General features: G+C 34.6%; 1 protein-coding gene and 1 pseudogene across 23 annotated transcripts in view; both read left to right on the top strand.

The window, feature by feature from the left end:
• The window catches only part of MARCH1 (membrane associated ring-CH-type finger 1), a 612422-nt gene that overhangs the window by 269389 nt on the left and 322183 nt on the right, over positions 1 to 20850 (top strand). The gene's annotated exons all lie outside the window — the stretch shown is intronic.
• Positions 18117 to 18236, top strand: LOC111742201 (annotated as a pseudogene).

The following is a 20850-nucleotide window of genomic DNA, read 5'->3' as shown; positions in this document are numbered from 1 at the left end:
ACTTTTGTTCAGATAGACTGCAGGCGATTCTCAGTAATGGTTGTTCTGTAGTTGTAATTTTGATGTGGTCGTGAGAGGAGGGAAGTACAGCATTTATCTACTCCACCATTTTGACCAGAAGCCTGTTTTGCAACCATTACTCTTGACACCTTTTTGAGTGATAAAGTAGATTTTTCTGACACAGATATATGGGGTGGGGAAGATAGAGAGATAAGTAGAAGGTGGAATGATGGTGGTTTTATTTTGTTGTTATTTTTGTGGTAACTTTACAGCATTTTTAAAAGTCATATACTCTGTTTAAATATCTCTCCCTAAAAAAGCCTGAGCTGTATAACAACCTATATGTGACCATATCACTCTTCTATAGCGAGGTGGGAGAAAACTCACTTTATAGAAATATACATTTAAATAAATGAGTGTTTATCAAAATAAAGTTAGAATTTTAAAACTTTACTATCTCATTGCTTTTAAAGTGAGGAATGCAGCCTACTCAGAAGGAGTCCAGACTCTGGAACCAGACTGCCCAAGTTCTGTTCCACTGACACACTCTCTGTGGCTCAGTGTCCTATAATCTGTGAAGTGGGGATGTTGGAAATAATAGTTCCTACCACACAGGGTAATTATAAGGACTAAGCTGATAACAAGAGACCTTTTCCACGTTTGAATGGAGTGCTTACAGTCTCCATCATCTGAAAGAAAATCTCATCCTTCTCACATGTCTTCCATGTTTGAAAGAAAATCGTATCCTTCCCACATATCCTCCACTAGTCTGTAAGTACATGGGATTCTATGATTGTAATCTAGACATCATTTTTCCTGGTTCCAGTTAACACTGGTGCTTAATAAATATTTGCTGACACCTGTTTTTTGAACCACTTGAAAATCTAACATTAGTATTTCATTCCTTTTCAGTTCTCAGGCATAATTCTTAAACTTCTATAGAATCTTTGCCATGTAACACCATAGCAAAACTGTCAATAATTCACACTTTACATTGACTTTTTGCTTAATTTTACCTAAAACCAATTGGGTACCAACTGTATATGTCAGGCACTGTGTTGTTAGGCACTGCTGATACAAGAATAATACCAGCGTAATCTCAACCCAAGATGAGCTCAAAATCGATTATTTAATGCAGCATCTATGGATCAGAAGACTGAGGCAATGGAAAATTCTGTCATGTTCTATATGTTTGGAGGAAGTCAGAGCTGTGAGCAACTTTCATTGAATGTCTCTTGGAAGGTAAAGATGAACTCAAAAAAACTGCTCTTTGAGAGGTTATAGAAAAAGGGAATCACAAAGGAGAATCTAAGGACAAGAAAGTGAAAAGCATAGGCACACTTATTTTTACGTGATTTATATTTTTGGGGAGAATAACAGTCCTGGAAAAGAGAGTTTTAACCCGGACCTTCTCACACTGTTGTACTGGACTTGTAGCATCAGCATCACTGGGAACTTGTTAGAAATGAAATTACTGGGCTATTTTTCAGACCTTCTGAATCAGAAACGCTGGGGAATGGAGTCCAGCAATCTTGTTTACACAAGCCTTCTAGGTGGAACCTCTGTCATAACCTAACCCAAACTGTCTGTAGATAATTATTCAAGTTCACTGCCTACTAAGTTAAAGGTAATGAAACTTAATTTTCAAAACATCATCATTGTGCTCTTTCAATAATTGCTACATATAGAAGTAATTTGTTTCTGCTAGATAAAGAAGCAGTTCTTTTCTGCTCTCATTAGTGATAAAAAAGACATAAATAGCCAGCTAACAATACAAAGCAGAATTTGCTTAATATCAGATGATTATTTGGAATAAATACTGTAGATATTTAGAGAAAGTGGCAATAATCCAGGTTCAGGTGATTGTGGAAAAGGCCAGGAAATAGAATTTGGCAGAGGTGGTTGTCTTGTTCTAGCTCTGGGTTCCTAGACAAGCCTTATGCTTATTTATTGCTGAGTAACAAACCACTGAAAACTTAGTGGCCTAAAACAATAACTTACTATCATCTCTCAAACTTTTGAGGGTTTACTGGGCTCGGCGGAGAGGTTCTTGCTTGGAGTCCCTTTTGTGGTAGCAGTCTTAACTTTAACTATAGCTAGTGTAGAGTTCTCCAAAAGTTCCACTGGACTGGATGTCGGTGAGCGCGTCTTCTTCATGCACATGTGTTGGCCTCTTCCTCTCTGCACTCAGTGTCTCATCCTCTAGAGCCTCTCCAGATGACTTGGCTTCTTACAGCGTAATGGTCTCAGAGAGGTGCTCATCTTTTGATAACAGCTGACTTCTGAGACAGGAAGTGGAACTCCAAGTCCTCTGAAAGACCTGAAAATGACGCAGCATCAATTCCATCCCATTCTATGGGTCAAAGCAATCACAGATCAAATTCTGATTTGGGGAAGGGGGTGGGGGGAGGGGACACACACAGGTGTGAATACATGCAGGCATGTTTATTAGAAGACCATCTTTTGGAGACTAGTCACTAATAATCTCTGGAAAATGTTGGGTTTGGCCTAGATGATTTCTGGAGTGTTCTTGTATGTAGCATCACATTTCTATGTTCCATGAAACTTCCCTCAACAAATTGTAATTCACCAGGGAGAACAGTAAAATATACCTAAAATGAATATCGTCAATTTTCTATTCCCATGGTATTTTATTTTCAATTGGTTACCAGTATGAGCTGTTGATAAAGAAAAACCAAAGAAATTTTTCTTAAGGTTGTAAAGCCACTAGCAACCTCCTAGAAAAATATGTCACTTAATACTGATGAACCATTTTTGCTTTAATTTAATCTCTATAATCAGAGTATACTAATGGCCCAGCCTACATCACAACTTTTTAAAAAGTGATAATATATAACCAATGCATTTGTGAATATAAGTCAATATTTTTTTAAAAATTATTTTTAAAGTCAATACCTTATAAGTTCATTTTACTGTTCTTTTTTTAGAACTTTTATTCCATTAAAATCATTATATCTTAAAAGCATAATGGTTCTATTCTAATCCAGATGTTTTGTAATACAAAGTTCTGTGGAGAAATACAATGCCCTCTAGGAAATCCTGTTGAGTGGAAATAAATATGTATTTTTAAAGAATTTTTTTAATATACAGGCTCTGTTGCTCAGAGTATTTATCTCATGAGATCAAGCCAGATGCCATATTCTTGTTTGAAAGTCATTAAAGTTCTACCAAAGAAGCAAAATGAAATTCTAAGCTATAAATAATTAAAAATTACTTTTAAAATTGCTTATTCTCTGAAAAGTAGTAAAAATTTTTTAGAAAGTTTGAAGTTATACTAAAATCTTTATAAAACTATTCTTCACTAGAATGCCAATAACATCTTTTCCTTATTATATTACTATAATATTTAAATTAAGGAGAATGGAAATGTTTATATGTTATGGCTTAGACAGTTTCTATTTTACACTGAGATTTGAATGCCTAAGCAGAATATTTTTCTCAATAGTTATAGTATACAATATGTTTATAATAAACTATCTGCTGTTCAAATTTAGGTCACAGTCATAGCATATTTTTTCATCATTTTTTACATCAGTTAATTAGGGCATACGAACCTGTGAATTCTCACATAAGGCATATTGCTTTATGTCTCTTCTCCAACCACTTCCACCTTGAAGCCTTCCTGGACCACTCCATATAGTCAGCTACAACACCCCTCTTGTCACCTGACTCATCTTATTGCTTGCTAGCACTTAGCACGGGGTCCTGGCATAATGAAGATGTGAAATAGCTGTTGGTGAATGAAAACCTTTGTCTCCTTAATTGAATGTAAAGCATTACTGGTCCCAAATGACTTCAACTTGCACCTTGAGTTTTTCTAAGATCACCTGGACAAGGGATGAGTATATTAGTTTTTTAAATTACAGTCTCTTCCAATTGAAAACTCAAAGCCTAAGAGATTGGCATTTTGGGGTAGAAATATTAGAAAAACTTTTTTAGAAATAAAATTTAACAGATACTAACAAGTTATATTTAGTGTTAACTTTTAAAATGCTCTATTTTGCAGGTTAGTGTGTGTTGCATTTTAAACATTTTAACAGATAAGTGTTTCTTAATTTCAAAGTGAAAAGAAATGTTAAAAATTTCTACTTTGCCCCCAGAAAACTGGGTTATAACAGTAAAATGAATGGAACAAATTAAAATCAGTAGAGCATAGTGAAACAATGAGTTTTCTCTTCTGAAAAAATGATAATATGTTCTACTAGTTATAGCCTTTCATCATGGACTTCCAAGGATGCTAATGAAAATTAGTGGTTATCCTCAGTGCATTAGTGCCTGTAGCCTCACTATATCAGAGAAAGTATTTTTAATCTTATTTTTGTAACATTAGAGAAAAGGAGTCAAAAAGAAGTTACATAACATTTTAGATAAGAGAATGGCATAGGCATTTGCTAAGAAGGGATAATAAATACTCAGGTCTCTCGATTATACCAGTTGCATGTCCCTTTGATCATATAATGCTGCTCCATATAGAATCGTTGACTGTGATAGAAGAAAAGAACAGTTGTGGGGAAGGGTAGCACAAGACAAGTTTTAAGTGCATGGCAAAGTGATGTCATACCATATAATGATCTTTTTTTTTTTTTTTTCACTTATTTAAGTGAAGTAGTGATTACAAAGTTAGTGGTACTCAGCCAGTCTACATATTAACAGTCGTAGAAACATATTTGACTTTAAACATTTAAACGAAAATATTAGTGCTCATTTCATGTGTAAGAAATAGCAATGTCACATATGTGAGTCCTCCGTAGAACTATCAATGTTCAGTAGAGAGCATATGCATCTTTAGTGAATAGGGGTGTTTGAGAGAGGGAACAGCATGTGCAAAGGCACAGAGGTAAGAAGCACAGCCCAATTACCAACAAGGCTGGCATATGGAGTGATTGAATGAGTGATAAAAGAATATAATGGCCAGGGAGAGTCAGATCCTGAAGGACTTTAGAAGGACTGCTAAAAGTGTGGACTTCATTTCATGCATAACGAGAGCCACTGAATTGTTTTTAAAAGCAGTGCCTGTACAACTTTTCCCTGTATCGTGTGACAGAGATTGTTATAAAATCATTAGATCATTCTGGGGAGAATGATTAGATCATTACTGTCTACTGTATTTTTATTCAAAACACTGTTAGGAAAGACTTTAGGACTGAGGCTCTCTCATTCATAAACACTTTTAAAGTCATCTCTCTTCATAAATATATTTTAGTAATAACCAATAAAAAACATACCTGCATTTTATGTCCATTGTCCAAATATTCCATATTTCCTACAAATACGAAATATACGGGACGCCAAAGAAAGGCGACAGAAGCAAAAATAACCAAGTGAGACTACATCAAACTGAAAAGCTTCTGCACAGCAAAAGAAATCATCAGCAAAATGAAAAGGTAGCCTACCGAATGAGAGAAAAACATTTCTAAATCTACTGAACTCATACAACTCAGGAAAAAAAAAACAAAAAAAAAACCAAAAAACAATTCGATTTAAAAATGAGCAGAAGATCTGAGTAGACATTTTCCAAAAAAATAAAATAAATGAAATAACAATAATAATAATACAGATGGCAAATAAGTACATGAAAAGATGCTCACATCACTAATCAGGAAAATGCAAATCAAAATCGCAATGAGATATCGCCTCACCCCTGTTAGAAAAGCTACTGTCAAAAAGACAGTAGACAACAACTGTTGGCAAGAATGTGGAAATCCACTATGGAAAATAGTATGGGGGTTCTTCAAAAACTTAAAAATAGAACTACCAAATGACCTAGTAATTCCACTTCTGGGTATTTATTGGAAGGAAATGAAAACACTAATTCAAAAAGATATATGCACTCCTGTGTTCACTGCAGTGCTATTTGCAAAATAGCCAAGACATGGAAGTAACCTAAGTGTCCATTGTGTGTATGTGTATATACACAATGGAATATTATTTAGCTATAAAAAAGAAAGAAATCTTCATTTACTACAGCACAGATGGATCTTTAGGACATTATACTAAGTGAAATAAGTTGGACAGAGAAAGATAAATAGTGTATATGTGACCTTATATGTGGAATATAGAAAAAATTAATTCATAGATACAGAGAACAGACTGATGGTTGCCAGAGGTGGGCTGTGGGAAGTGGGCAAAATGGGTAAACATAGTCAAAGGGTAAAAAGTTCCAGTTATAAAATAAATAAGCCCTGGGGATGTAATGTACATCATGGTGGTTATAGTTAATAATACTGTATTGTATATTTGAAAGTTGCTAAGAGAGTAGATCTTAAAAATTCTCATCTCAAGAAAATAAATTTATGTGTGGTGGTAAATATTAACTAGACTTATTATGATGGTCATTTTGCAATATGCGCAAATATTGAATCATGTTGTGCATCTGAAACTAACATAATGTCATATGTCAATTACATCTCACTAAAAAAAACCCATAATAGATATGTACAGAACTGAGGATCGTAGAGGAATACGAAGAATATTGCTAAAATCTGCAATTGGTTTTCTGATTATGGAAGAAGATGTTACTTTGTAAAAGGATTAACAATTTAAATTCCCAGAGGGTCTAATGGTTTTGGTGTAATCTCCAAAGCAAATACCAAAGGAAGGAATTTTATTATGAATTTATACAAGGTACAAGGGATAAGATTATAAACTTTTAAGCCAGGCCATGATGTTTTTTTTTCTCTGTTAGAAGCCAGTTTTATTTAGACCTTGCTACTCAATGAGTGATCAGGATAATCAGGAAGCTACTGACTCAGTACCTGCATTTGGAACAGCCCTGTGATTCATGTTCACATTCAAGTTTTAAAAGCACTAATTTGAGATGTTTATTAGATTTTTAAATTTTTATAAAGTATGCGATAGTCATAATAAAATAAAGACTATAGTTTATCTTTAAAAGAAGAAAACTGGTCAAGACAATGTTCATGCTAAAATTCTAGGAAAGAAAGAACAGTGCAATGAATTGTCAGTCTTTTTAAATATGCATTTTAGTTTTACCTAAGATCATGCAAGGGACAAATGGGAAGATTGTTTTTAAGCATCTCTAAATATCACTTCTTTATATTTCACTCCTTCTGATTATGTATCTTTAGTAACTAAATGAAATTATATCAATCCTGTAAGCAAGTTTTAGATATGGAACTTTGCTAAATTTTTTAACCTACTATTTAAATATTTGGATTTATGTTAAAGTTAAGCATGACTTTTTTTAAATTATGAATTTCTTAGGAATGTAATTATATCTTAATATTCTATATGATTTCTGTAAGAATTATAGTTGCCTACTGTCTTTTAAGTGAAATTTTAATAAATGAAAGTTAGTAATGATGTACCTTTCACAGGACCTATGTCCTTGATCTATTTCTTAATATATTTAAAAGTGTATATTTAGGGCTTATATATGCAAACTGTTGTTAGAGCTACAATGAATTTTGCCTTTAAGAAATTAGCATCAAAGTCTGGGACACTAGCTTGCTGATGAATAATTTTGATTCATTTCTCTGTTGTTATTAATCTGAGACAGGGGTTAGCAAACTTTTTCTCTAAAGGACCAGATAGATAGTATATATTTTAGGTTTTGTGTTCCATACAGTCTGTCTTAACTATTCAGTTTTGCCATTGTTAGTGTAAAAGTAGCCACAGACAATACATAAGTAGACGTGAACATGTTCCAACAAAACTTTATTCATGAGCACTGAAATTTCGGTTTCATATAATTTTATTTCTTTTGATTTTTTAAAACCACTTCAAAATGTAAAAGACATTCTATAGCTTGTGGGCTATCCAAAAAAGCCAGAGGGTTGAATTTGGCCTGCAGGCTATAGTTGGCTGACTTTTGACATAAGACATTGAGTACATGAATGTGTATTGATGATGGTTTCACTATAGACTATAGATTTAATAGGAAACTCATGAGTTCCTGGTATCTAAACTATAAGATTGGCATTGTTTTTATTTATTTGAGAAGAAAACCAGACACTGAAAGAGAAAGAGATGAGAACTAAAAATCATTGTGAATCTACTGTACTAAACACTGTGTTCAGTATTTTATGTTTTCATTTTGTTTAAACTTCATCATACCCTGATGAAATAGGTAACATCATTGCTATTTTACATATGAGAAAAACTGAGGCTTAAATAACTTTTCAGTGTTCTACAGCAAGTCAATGGCAGAATCAATCCAAGTCTGACTGCAATTCTTGCACTATACCACACTGGCCACAATGACCCACTCAATAGGAATGCATGCTCTATAATCAAATGAATTATTTTAAGAGAAAAATGAGGGTGAATGTCACATAGAATGTAATGTTTGGAACCTTGAGGTGGAATCCTAACAAGTGGGTGCAAAGCTAAGGAGATTATTGAAGGAGGCTGAAAAATAGGCAGAGGAAAGACCTCTTTTAAATTCCCAGTGGACATGATCTTGTCTTTCATTTCACTCCTCTTCATTTATCTTCCTTTTCCCCTTTGTATATTTAAGCTTTATGGCCTGATGAAAATGATCGATTTGCATTCTTCTTTTCACTTATCTGTCTCTGTTCTTGGTCCAAATTTTCAAAAAAGGTAAACTCATGGCTCTTCAACTGGCAATTCTGTGTCCCTAAGAAAAATTGCAGCAGGAGCCTCCAGTTTTCACCAATAGTACTTGTCAGTGTGCTGTAAAAAAAGGCAAAGGCGGTAGATGATAGAGATTATCTTTCATATGCTATTGCCTTTTGTACTTTCTCAAAGCAGACTATAGCCAGATAGCTATTTAGATGAGATGCAAATTATATCTGTTCACAGTATTTGAGCTAGATAATTAATACTATATAAGTGGAGAGCTGAATGCTTCATGAATACAACTATACACATTATGCAGAATCTGTTTTTTTCGTTGCGTGGTGAGCATGTTGAGAAACATCCACATTTCCCTCTTAATAGCTGAATCTTATTTTAATATGTGCTTAATTTTTAGGCACTTTAATTGTCCTTTGTTCAGGAATCCCTCATAGTCAAAAGAGCTGAGGTAAAACAATGAAGTTAGTACAGAACGTTTTCACTAGAGTTTACAGTAAATATTAGAAAAATATGAGAAAGTTATACCCTAAGAGAGATTTCACCTGTCTTTGTGTTGGCATTTTCCATAGTGCACATCATTATATAGGATAAATAAGGAATAAAAGAATGTGTGAAAGAATCTCTCACAAATGAAATCTGCAATATTAAACACTGTACAGCTTTGATTTGAGAAATTGGAAATATGACTTTGTGTTTGGAAGATTGAACTCAAATATGTATTTCTCATGTCTTAATGTTTAGGTAGAGAAAAGTAAGCAATTTTCATGGAATCTTAAGGAGCAAAGAGAGCAATAGAATCTTTTTTGCTATTAATGACTATTTTCCAGGACTTAAGAAATTGTCCTGTCCTATATAAATGTTAAATTTATATGATGAAATGGAAAATGAGGAAACACAGTAGGAAATATTTTATGAAAGTGTTGACTTATATAATTCACAATAGGCAGCATATTAGTAACCTGGTGATTCCTTGCTTATGAAGATGTTCTAAGTTACCATTAGCTATAGCCTGTTGAAATAGCATCCATTTAGGAAGCTACAGCCATGTATCCAACTCTTTTTTCTTGAATGGTACTTTAGGATGATCTAAGTGATCTCTAGGTCTTTAAACTCGATTAACTTACCATACAACCTACCCACGCAGAACCCAGAAAGCAAGCTGTGAACTGCAGTACTTGCTTTTGACCACTATCTTGGTCCTATTTCTGCTGGATCTTCTTTTCCCCTTGCTCTCTCTTTAGTTCCCAGATTTCGGTCCTTGCTCCTTTGGAGCCTTTATTTCAGGACTCCCTCGCAGTCAGTAACATAGGTTTTCTATTTGCCAGGACTTTTCTTTTTGGTATTAGCTCTGGTTTTAGCTTCAGCCTGTGTGTTCTCCACAAAGAAGTATCCTTTTCACTTCAATAGGCATATTTTTCAAACTCTCCTATCCCTAAATATACCACAGTCTGACACGACGTTGATGGTTCTTCACATCTACATAGCAATCTGCTTCATAGGTGAGAGCTCAGAAAAAGGATTAATTTAAAGACAGCAGAGGAAGAATTGGAATTAGTAATGTTTTTAAAGACAAAATTACAAATATGGTTAAGGACAAGTGCAAATACAGCTATTTCCAGAAATAATAATCCTTATCTCTTTTCTTTGCCTCTGTTAAGATAAATTTTCTTCTTTTTATCTAATTTTCAGTTGAAATTCAACTCATTTTTCATACTACCATTAAAGTGAGTGAAGTCATATTTTCATGTGCTTTCATTTTTTTGATAGCTAATCTCTTCTGTCTACACGACTTGCCTCTGTCCAGGACCATGACATCTTATGCTTTTGCAATAACCGAGTAGTCTCTAAATTATTAAAAGTCATTTGGCTCATTGCTTCCCCTGACAGTGTTCTGTGGAGCTGACGTCAAGGTGAGATTCCTTCTAACGTCAAGGAGAAATAGATTTCTTTAGATCGGTTACTGGAAATGTACTTTTAATAAACGTATACACTCCTATGACAGAAATAACCCTATAAATCATATTTTATCACCCTGAATAAGTATTTGTAATAGTTAGATATCATAACATGGATACAGGAACTTCATATATTTTATAGAGCCTGTAAGCAGGTCAAGTGGCTCCAGGATTAAAATCTTGCTGTCCATTGACACTCCTCTGGGCTTAGTGTGTCTGATCTTTGGCTTTCACATTCTTCAGTCCATTATGCTAACCACTGCTTTTTAAATGCTTTTATCACTGCGCTTACTTGCTCAAGTTTCCACGGTACTGCCAAGCTGCTGCTGACTGCTCCGTTAATGGACTTCTCGTTTATTCTTATTTTCCACTATTCCTCCCTATTACACAGTCATTACAGTGCTGTGCTTAGGCTTTCTTCTGTGTCTTTTTCTTGTTGGTTGTCCTACTTAGAATGTCTTTTTTCTTCTTTTACACTTAACTGCACTCCGTACATAATTTTAAGTCCAGCTTATATCCTGTCTGCCTGAAACCTTTCCTGAGAAACGAGCTCTCCTCGATCACTTTAATTATCTTTATGCATATCCTTTTGATTGACATACCTGCCAATTAATCATATACTATTTTTTCACTAACTTGTGTTATTTCCCTAATTTGATTGTAAATTTCATGTAGATAGAAAAATTAAAAGTTTTGCTCCACAAAGCCCTCTAAAATACTAGCCATGTAGCAAATTCTTAGGAAACTTTCTAATGAAACTTTCTAATGAAACGTCCTCTCTATACAATATTAGGACAGCTACAAGTAGTTTAACTTCTAAGAAATTTTTCTTAGTATGAAAAGAAATATAGCTAACAATTACATCTGATTTGACATTAATGTTGTTAATAAACCATTAAAACATAAAATGCACCATGTGATGCCATTTTAAGACATTGGTTATTTAGTTTAAAATGCTGTTGTGTGTATTATCCCTTTAATTTTATAGCTAGATTTTGGTTTGATACTTTATGTAGATTTGTAATGTGCTATAGTAGAAGACACAGTGTGGTGAAAAAACGAGGTAGAATAGTGAGAAGGCAGAACATGTAATCAAAGGGATTTGTAATGGCTGGGGATGAAAGCAGAGTAGTCTGCCTGTGGAATATTACTATATACCTTCAGAATTTTGATAGTAGTTCATAGAAATAAAAGCAGTTAAATTATATGTTTCTTTTTTTCCCTAAGAAGCTATAATAACAACAAAGCAGTTTTTATCCCTAGGTATTAATAGAAAAAATAAGATAAACACCTGAGAACTAAAGGTAACTCAGCGGACACAAAGGAAACTAAGTTACCGTAAAGGCAAGTGGCCGGTAGACAATGTAGCTACTCTGCTAGTGTCCTGTTTCTACAATAAAAAATTACTACAGCTTTAGTGACTTATACCACAAATTTACTACTTAATGGTTCTGGATGTCAGACACCTAAAATTGGTCTACAAGGCTATGTTCTTTCAAAATGAAAATCTATTTCTTTGCCTTTTCTAGTTTCTAGAAGCTGCATGCATTCTTTGGCTTATGGTCACATATCACTCTGATCTCCACTTCTGTTGTCATATCTCCTTCTCTGACTCTGACCCTCCTGCCTCCCTCTTCTCAGGACTATGTGATTATAGTTGGTCCACATGGATAATCCAAGATCATCTCCCTATCTCAAGATCCTTAATTTAATTATATCTTCAGAATCCCCTTTGCTGTATAAGGTAACATATTCATAAGTTTCAGGGATTTGCACATGGACATCCGTAGGGGCATGTTATTCTGGCCACCATAGCTACGAAGGGCATCATCTTCTTATTCTAAGTACATGAAAAAGAGTAACACAAAAAAATGTTTAAATCTGGGGTTTTTACACTATATCGTTAACAAGTTATTGTATGAAGTGAATACAAATGCCAGCGCATCCTTTCGTGGGACTCCGTCAGTGTTGCTTGTCTAGAATTCAACTCCCTTTCTTCTCATGAACAGAACATTGATTTTCCTTTGAAAAACTACTACTCTCCCACCTCTGTTGTCAAGTGCTGTGCTGTCTACTGGCCTAGAGGTAGATACCTAAGCCTCACGCAACCAGCTAAATGAATTTTCCCTACAATTTGAATTTGGAGAAGAGTGACAGGGATAAGAAAAAAATGGTTGAGGCTGATTCATCATGGTGATAGCTGCCGGAAGAGATTTCTCTCAAGCCTCAGTGCTTTCCTGGCTCTTGCTCTGCTTGAGATCTAAGTATTGAAACTTTACTTTGATTCTGTGAACTATATAATAGTTCCAGTAAATTCCTTATTTGTTTCCTCTTAGTTAACTCGTGTTGGTTTGGGTTGCTTACAAAGTAGCCTTCTGTAGATGGTACCCAGGCTGATAATGCTGCTGCTGCTGCTGCTGCTGCACTATGAGTTGATATCTGAGAAAAAGATGCTGAAGGAATTTTGTTCTTTTTTTTTAAATGACAGCTCTCCACCAAATAAATACTGCAAAGGGAGTAATGTTGGGTGGTATAGAATCCAAAGGAATTAATGAATGAAAACAAGGAGAAAGCTAATCTGAGAGGAAGTGATATTCATTCATTATATGGAAGAATTTTCAATTAAACAAAAATATCCAAAATCGATCTGGGGAGGTAATGAGTTCTTCTCTATTAGTTTCTATGGAGAGGGAAAAATAGAGGAGAAAAAATGTCTTGCTAGCAAGACTGTTGGTGAAGATGAGTTTCCCTTCAATTTTCCCATCACGGTATATTCCACCATCACTGTACAATTACTTGTCAGGCACGTGAACTTTTATGACCCTGTCTGCCTAGATAATAATTCACTTATTCCATTAGCTCAGGTTCTCAGGAGCACTAGCTTGTGAACGTATGTAGCACAAAGTCAGGAAGCTGCTCAAGAGGCTTATAGATAGGACAGTTACCTTATCATCTTGATGCACCACTTAAGAGAATTTACAATAAGACAGAGAAACACTGTCTTATCCAGAAAGGCGTGTTTCTAGAAGAACTCCCAGATATGAAAGGAGTTGTTGAAACCCATGACTAATTGCCTTGCTTCACTGCTTTATGTGACTGTGCTTTGAGAATGACTTCCAATTGGCTGTGGTGGATTTGACCAATTTTCCAGGACAATGATGATGTGGAACATTACAGCTTCACAGATATTTTACAAAATCAGACTGTGACTTATGAACTATATAATACAAAGCAATTGAAAATAAATATTTTACCATGCTGTTTTATTGTTTATGACACCAAATACAACAGTTTTTATTGAGAAAACATTTCTAGTTTAACCACTTTTTACACTACATTTCATGTGTTGTATACTTGGATTTGACCAAAAAGTAAACACAAAAGAAAGTTCTGGCTTAAGAAACGTGTGAGAAAAGTAGACAGATTTTACTTTGTTTATATGAAGTATTTTTGAGTGTAAATTAACACTTTTAATAATCAACTCATAAATTTCAATTGTAATTTAAAAGCACTCTTATAGCATTTACTACATGCCAAGAATTGTTTTCAGTGCTTTACGTATATCGAATCACCACAATGGCTCTCTGACATAGGTACAATTATTATCTCCTTTTCACAAATGAGAAAACTGAGGTACTTAGGTAAATAGTTTCATTGAATTAGAAATCGAGGCTGCCACCTGGCCATTTTGCACGCCTCCTGCCTTCGAACCAACAAATAGATTATTGCACTGGCTAGCATGATTGATTTTAAATGTAAAGAAGAAATTGGGTCACTACTGATAATGGAAGCTGGAGGAATATGTCTGTGAGCCCAGAAGATTATCTATGGTGCCTCCAAGCCCAATGGCAAAAGTTGGTTCGAAATTATAGCAAGCCCGACAATATTTATATATAGGACCACTGAGGATTCAGATTTTTTTTTTAAGAATGAAAATTTACCCCTTTTGCTGCCAATGACAAAGGGCGAATGGAATTGATAATAGAATAGGAAAGTTACAAAAACCAGTTACAGTTTTGTGACCAGTTACAAAATGAGGACTTCATCAATATGCATATCTTTATTATATATTTGAGTATGTCAATATATGCATGTGTGTATATATCCATATACACACATACATATGCGTATCTGTATGCATCTATTCACTATTCTTCCCCTTATTTCCTTTATTATTTTCAATATTGTATTATTAATTGTATATTAATTGTATAATTATATATTAATCTTTAATATGTAATATTGATTTACTTAGAAATTTAGTCTTTAGGTTACAGAATTTTCAGGTGAGACTGTGACTGAGATCGGGGAGTAAAGGGAGTAATGATATCACTAGAGAGGTATAAACTACTGTCACTAAAGATTGATATATGATGGTTTGGATTTTTTATTTACCTTTTGAAGGAGAAGGTGAAAGTTATATATTTTTTCGTTTATATAAAATATATTTGCAACTAGATACACGAATACATAAAAGTGATATTGTTTCGACTGACGATGGATTGTGCTCCAAACCCACTCTTATGTGCTGTGCTTAGAGATGCTAAAGCTGAAATTCTGAAATCCTCTCTGAGTCCATTCATTCAGGGACATTGGAGAAAGATGGAAAGGCAGGAAGAAGAATCTCGTTCCTGTAGGTGTTTCACTCAATCAGCAGCAATTGGTTTACATCTCAGGCTTCTGTAGTCATTTCTAGAACCAAACTTAATGTACCCCTCAGAGATACCAGGAGCTCTCCAGGTGTCACAGCCCCAGTTACACGATGCCCGTCCTCCTAGCTGAAATGACATTATTAGCCTCTAATAATGATCTGGGACTGAGTTACTAGTGCCCCTTTCTGAGTTCCTGAGGTATTGACATTAGCCAGATGTATTAATAAGGATTCTCCAGAGAAACAGAATCAATAGGATATGAATATATACAGAAAGAGGTTTATTTTAAGGAATTGCTTTGTGTATTGTAGAGACTTGGCAAGTCCCAAATCTGATGGGATAGGATGACCATCTGGAGACTCAGAGAAGAATTTCAATTTGAGAAGGAAAAATTCCTTCTTCTCAGGGGAGATTAGTCTTTGTTCTGTTAAGGCCTTCAACTGATTGGATGAGGCCCACCATCCTGTGGAGGGTAATATCCTTTACTAAAAGTCCACCAATTTAAATGTTAATATCAACCCAGAAACACTGTTTTAGTCAGTTTGGATGCTATAACAAGCACACAAACACAAAAGAGAGCGAAAATAGACTTGGTGGTTTAAATAAAAGAAATTTATTTTCTGGAGGCAGGAAGTATAAGATCAAAGTTCTGACTGATTCATTTTCTGGCGAGAGCTCTTTTCCTGGCTTTCAGATGACCAACTTCTCTTTGTGTGCTCACATAACACACACACACACATACACACACACACACACAGGGGGAGGGAGAGAGGGAGAGTGAGAGTGTGTGCGCTAGAGTTTTCTGTTCCTTTTCTTATAAGACTGCCATTCCTATTGGATTAGGGCTTCAACCTAGTGACCTCATTGAACCTTAATTACTTCTTAAAGACTGTCAGCAGATAGAATTGGATTTGGAAGGCGGGGATACAGTTCATCCCATAGCTTTCCCTGGCTCTCCAAAATGCATGTCTTTATTATATGCAAATACATTTATTACATCCCAACAGCCCCAGAGTCTTAATTCATTTCAGCATCAACTCTAAAATCTAAAGGCCAAAGCCTTATTTAAATATCATCTAAATGAGATGTGGGTGAGAGTCAAGGTATGATTTATCCTGAGGCAAATGCCTCTCCAGCTGTGAACTTGTGAAACCAGACAAGTTATGTGCTTTCAAAATATGATGGTGGAACAGGCACAGGATAGACAAATATTTCCCAGAAACATCCAGATAATGTTTGACAAAATACTTGTGTACCATGGCCCAGTCAAGTTTACATATGAAATTAACTGTCACACAAGACATCACATCATTCTCAAAGATCTGAGCCATAATTCCTTGCTTCAAACTCTTGAGGTGGCATCATCACCTGGACCTCATGACATCCTCAAAGTCTGAGTCTCAACTCTGCTGGAACCCTCCTTTGAGTTTCTAAGATATCATTAGCAGCCAGTTGGTACCTTTTCTCAAAAGAGTTTGAATCTCAGGTCTCTGGTGTCCCTTCTCTGAATTTGTAAATATCAAAAAAAAAAACCACCTTAATCTCTTCCTTTTATTTCCCCAGTCCTGGAAATGCTGGTTGATTCCTGCAGTTATTGTCTAACTAGTGTTCCCTTTTTGCTTTCTAATTCTCTAACCCTGTTTAACAAATTCTCCGTGTAAAATTTTTCATATTAAAATATCTAATGTCATTTGTATTTTATCTATTAGGCCATGGCTGATATACCATAATTGTCTTAGATCAGGCTGCTTTAACAAGTTAACATAGACTGCGTGGCTTATAAACAACAGAAATTTATTTCTCCCAGCTCTGGAGGCTGGAAGTCTGAGGTCAGGCTGCCAGTGTGGTCAGGTTCTGGTGAGAGTCCTCTTCCTGGCTCACAGCTGGCTGTCTTCTTGCTGTGTGTTCTCCATGTGGCAAAGAACAGAGAGAGAGGAAACAAGATCTCCTGTGTCTTTTTTTTTTTTTTTAAGGATACCAATCCCATCCATGAGGGCTCCATCCTCATGCGGAATCACTTCTCGAAGACTTCATCTTTTAAGACCATAACATTAGGGGTTAGAATTTCAACATATGAATTTTGGGGGAACACAGACATTCAGTCTATTGAAATAAATGGTTTTACTCATATTGCCCTAGTTTATGTCTACTTTTTCAATGTGTTTTTAATACAGCCCTCTTTCACTCTTTAAAATATTCTATCTGAACTATAAATTCTATGATCATGCTAAAAATAAAGACAGTGCATTAGAAATCAGGACACCTGGGATCTAGTTCTCGCTCTGTAAAAAAATACATGTGACCTTGAGCAAATCACTTATCCTGAAGAGTAGATGACTATTTCTACCATTTATTACAGCTCCAAAACTCTTTGCTCTTATAGTCTACAATGCTATAATAAAGTTTGCTCAAATATATTTAGCTGTGTTATCATTGAGATATAGACATAAATCTGAGTAGCATTAGAAGGTACAAGAAAGGACATAAATTTTGAGCAGCAAGGAATAGAAAATAAATCTGGTTGGTAAAGATGAACTGGAAGATCTTTCCTGAAGAAAGACTGTTAAATCAATCTGATTATTTCAACATCAAAATTATTGCAGCAGAAAAGGATGCATTTAATAATTTTAATATACATATAACTACAGATAATTAGTAATAATGCTCACTTATTTTTTTCTCTGTACAGACACTACTTTAAGTTCTTTGCATATAATTATTTAACCTTTGTAATCTATGAGGCAAGCATTATTATTATCTCCATTTTATAGATGAAAGAGTCAGAGAATTTAAGTATCTAGTTAAAATACATATAGCAAGGAAGTAGTGATGTTGCGAATTGTGCCTAGTAGTCTAGTTTTATAAGTTCTGAACCATAATTTTAAGTATCGAGATCTGTACAGCTTTATGTGACCTGACAAGGTGTTAGGTCTATGGCCATGCCACCCTGAACAAGCCCGATCCCATCTGATCTTGGAAGCTAAGCAGGATCGGGCCTGGTTAGTACTTGGATGGGAGACCACCTAGGAAAGACCAGGTACTGTAGGTGCAAAAAAAATTTAAAAATAAATAAATAAAATAAAAATAAAAAATAAGAAAGTGTATATGGCTCTTGACTGCCTGAAATTAGTCATTAGATTCCTTGGCCTTAACTTCGGATGATTCTGTAATAATCAGATGTTCTGATTCAGTAGGTCTGAGGTGAGCCCCAGAAATCTGCATTTTAATTGCATTCCCAGTGATTGTTTTGTCCCCTAAAGTTTGAGATCAACTATTTTATAGCTTTTGAAATATCAAGAAAGCAGCGAAGTACCTATCTGGCAGACATGCTGCATTAGTTGGCTAAGGCTTCCATAACAAATTACACATATTGGGTGGTTTATATAACAATTTTATTTTCTCTCAATTCTGGAGGCTTAGAAGTTTGAGATCAAGATGTTGGCAGATATGGTTTCTCTTGAGACCTCTCTCCTTGGTTTGCAGACAGCCACCTTGTTGTCCCTTTGTGTCTATATTATCTGTGTCTTAATCTCTTCTTATAAGGACACCAGTCATACTGGATTAGGGCCCACCCTAGTGACCTCTTTTTAACTTAATTCCCTCTTTAAAGATTCTGTCTCCAAAAATCGTCACATTCTGAACTACCTGAAGTCAGGACTTCAAAATAGGCATTTTGGGGGACACAATTCAGCACATAATACTCACTGACCATACATCCCATCTTGTTCAGAAAAATCTCAGTTTATATCTGATATGTTGGGATAATTTTTATTAGAGCTTCTTTTTAATTTCAAGAGTGTTCCAGTTTGGACCATAAATTATGTGGTCTACCTATTTAAAGGTTACAAAGTTACTTAATTAGAAGCATATATAGCTCTCTTAATTTTGTCTGTTGTCCCACTGGTATTTTGAGGACAGTTCTAATGGTATAGAAAATATTAGAACAGTGAAATTTTTAGTTATATTAAGGCAATTATGTTTTTTAAATTGTATTACATTGAAAATTAAAATCCAGGAAAGGAAATTAAAGTGCTTAGAATAGATTTTTACCACTCTCTGCATGTACAATTTTTCTTGATTTTGTTACTTTACATATTACTTTTTTTAGAGCGAGTCTTTATAATATTATATATAACTTAAATCAGGATTTTCATGTTTTTGTTCAAAGACTGCTACAAACATAATTAAAATCTCATATCTATCCAGAGTTTTTAGTCATAAAAAATATCAATTCACCTTTCTGAAGCTGTGATAATCAAATTTAGATTACCTTAAATCAGTAAAATTGTCCCTGTATTGTTTCCTAATCTGTAAAATGTGAGTTATAATACCAACTACTCTACAATTATAGAAATCATAGAGAGCACGTAAATACTTAGAAGATCACTCTGCCTCCACACCCAGCTCTTCTTTCCCATTCATTTTCTCATTGTCTCTTCTCCTCCATCACTTGTCATAATGTCTTTTCTTATATTTTTATTCTGTTCTAGCCATATACATAATAGGAAATAATCCTGGTAGGAAAGAGTATGTTAATAAAAGAAGAATGAATGGATAAGATTGATAAAGGTATTTGCTTCAATTTCCTCTACTGTAATTACATAAAATAATTGCATAATAGATTATTCAAGAGTTTGAACATGTAATTGAGACTTTTCTAACCTGAATATACTATACATACTCCATTCAAACATCAACTGCTTAATTGAGAAGTGGGCAATCATAAAAAACAGGAAAACTTAGACAACATTTATAAAAAAGAAAACGTACAACTTTTTCTTAGTCATATTTAATTTGGAAGAAAGAAAAAATTTTAAAGCTTGGTATCGGTACAGAAGTGTTTTACTCATGAGTCTTTCCTTTCATGAGCGCACATTCCATATTCAACTAAAATGCTAATCTGAAAAATTAGCTTAATCTCATATTTCGCCTTAGAATCCTTATGTAATGGGTACATGTTAACTCCGGGGTACATTTCTGATTTTACCAAAAATCTGTAGAGATTCTTCTATCTTTCTTGAAGACAATTTCTATATTATTTGTTAAGTTTGTATGTATAGTCTATGCTCTAAAGTTACTCTTGCACATTAACCAATAACCCTATTTCATTTTAGTAGTAGGAAGGTGCTTTCTTAAACTTCTTAGGATCATTTAAAATGAAGTCCCAGAATCATGAAAATATTTTAATATCACTTTGAAAATGTAAAGGAGGCACCTCTCTGACTTAAAATTTGCATGGCTTCATTAGTTTAAAACAAACTCTTCCCTCTTATTTCCCCACCCCCCTACATGCAATCTTTAGTTGGATCCGCAGTTTTCCAGGCTGAACATTAATTTTGGTGACTGTAACTACTTTCGCTAGTTCTTTACAAGGACAGTCCCAGAGGTTTATTTAAAATGGAAACTCCTCCTTTTAGCTGCAAGGCCTGAATAGTGGATCTGGTTAGACCTGTTTTATTTGGAACATGAAATCTAACTGGCAGTTGGAACTGGCATAGTATAACACTAATCACATCAACTTGCAGTTTCCCGTTTAACATGTCAAAAGGATGAAGTCTCATTATAAAAAAGGAAAGACCAACATTCATGTCTATCTTAAACTTAAAAAAATGATAATGATATCTGAAACCTTCTCTTCCCAATCTAACAGGTTTATCTAAATT

Source organism: Pteropus vampyrus, unplaced genomic scaffold, assembly GCF_000151845.1.
Source record: "Pteropus vampyrus isolate Shadow unplaced genomic scaffold, Pvam_2.0 Scaffold88, whole genome shotgun sequence".
In the NCBI taxonomy this organism is placed as follows: domain Eukaryota; kingdom Metazoa; phylum Chordata; class Mammalia; order Chiroptera; family Pteropodidae; genus Pteropus; species Pteropus vampyrus.
This window is presented reverse-complemented; position numbering and strand designations above follow the sequence as displayed.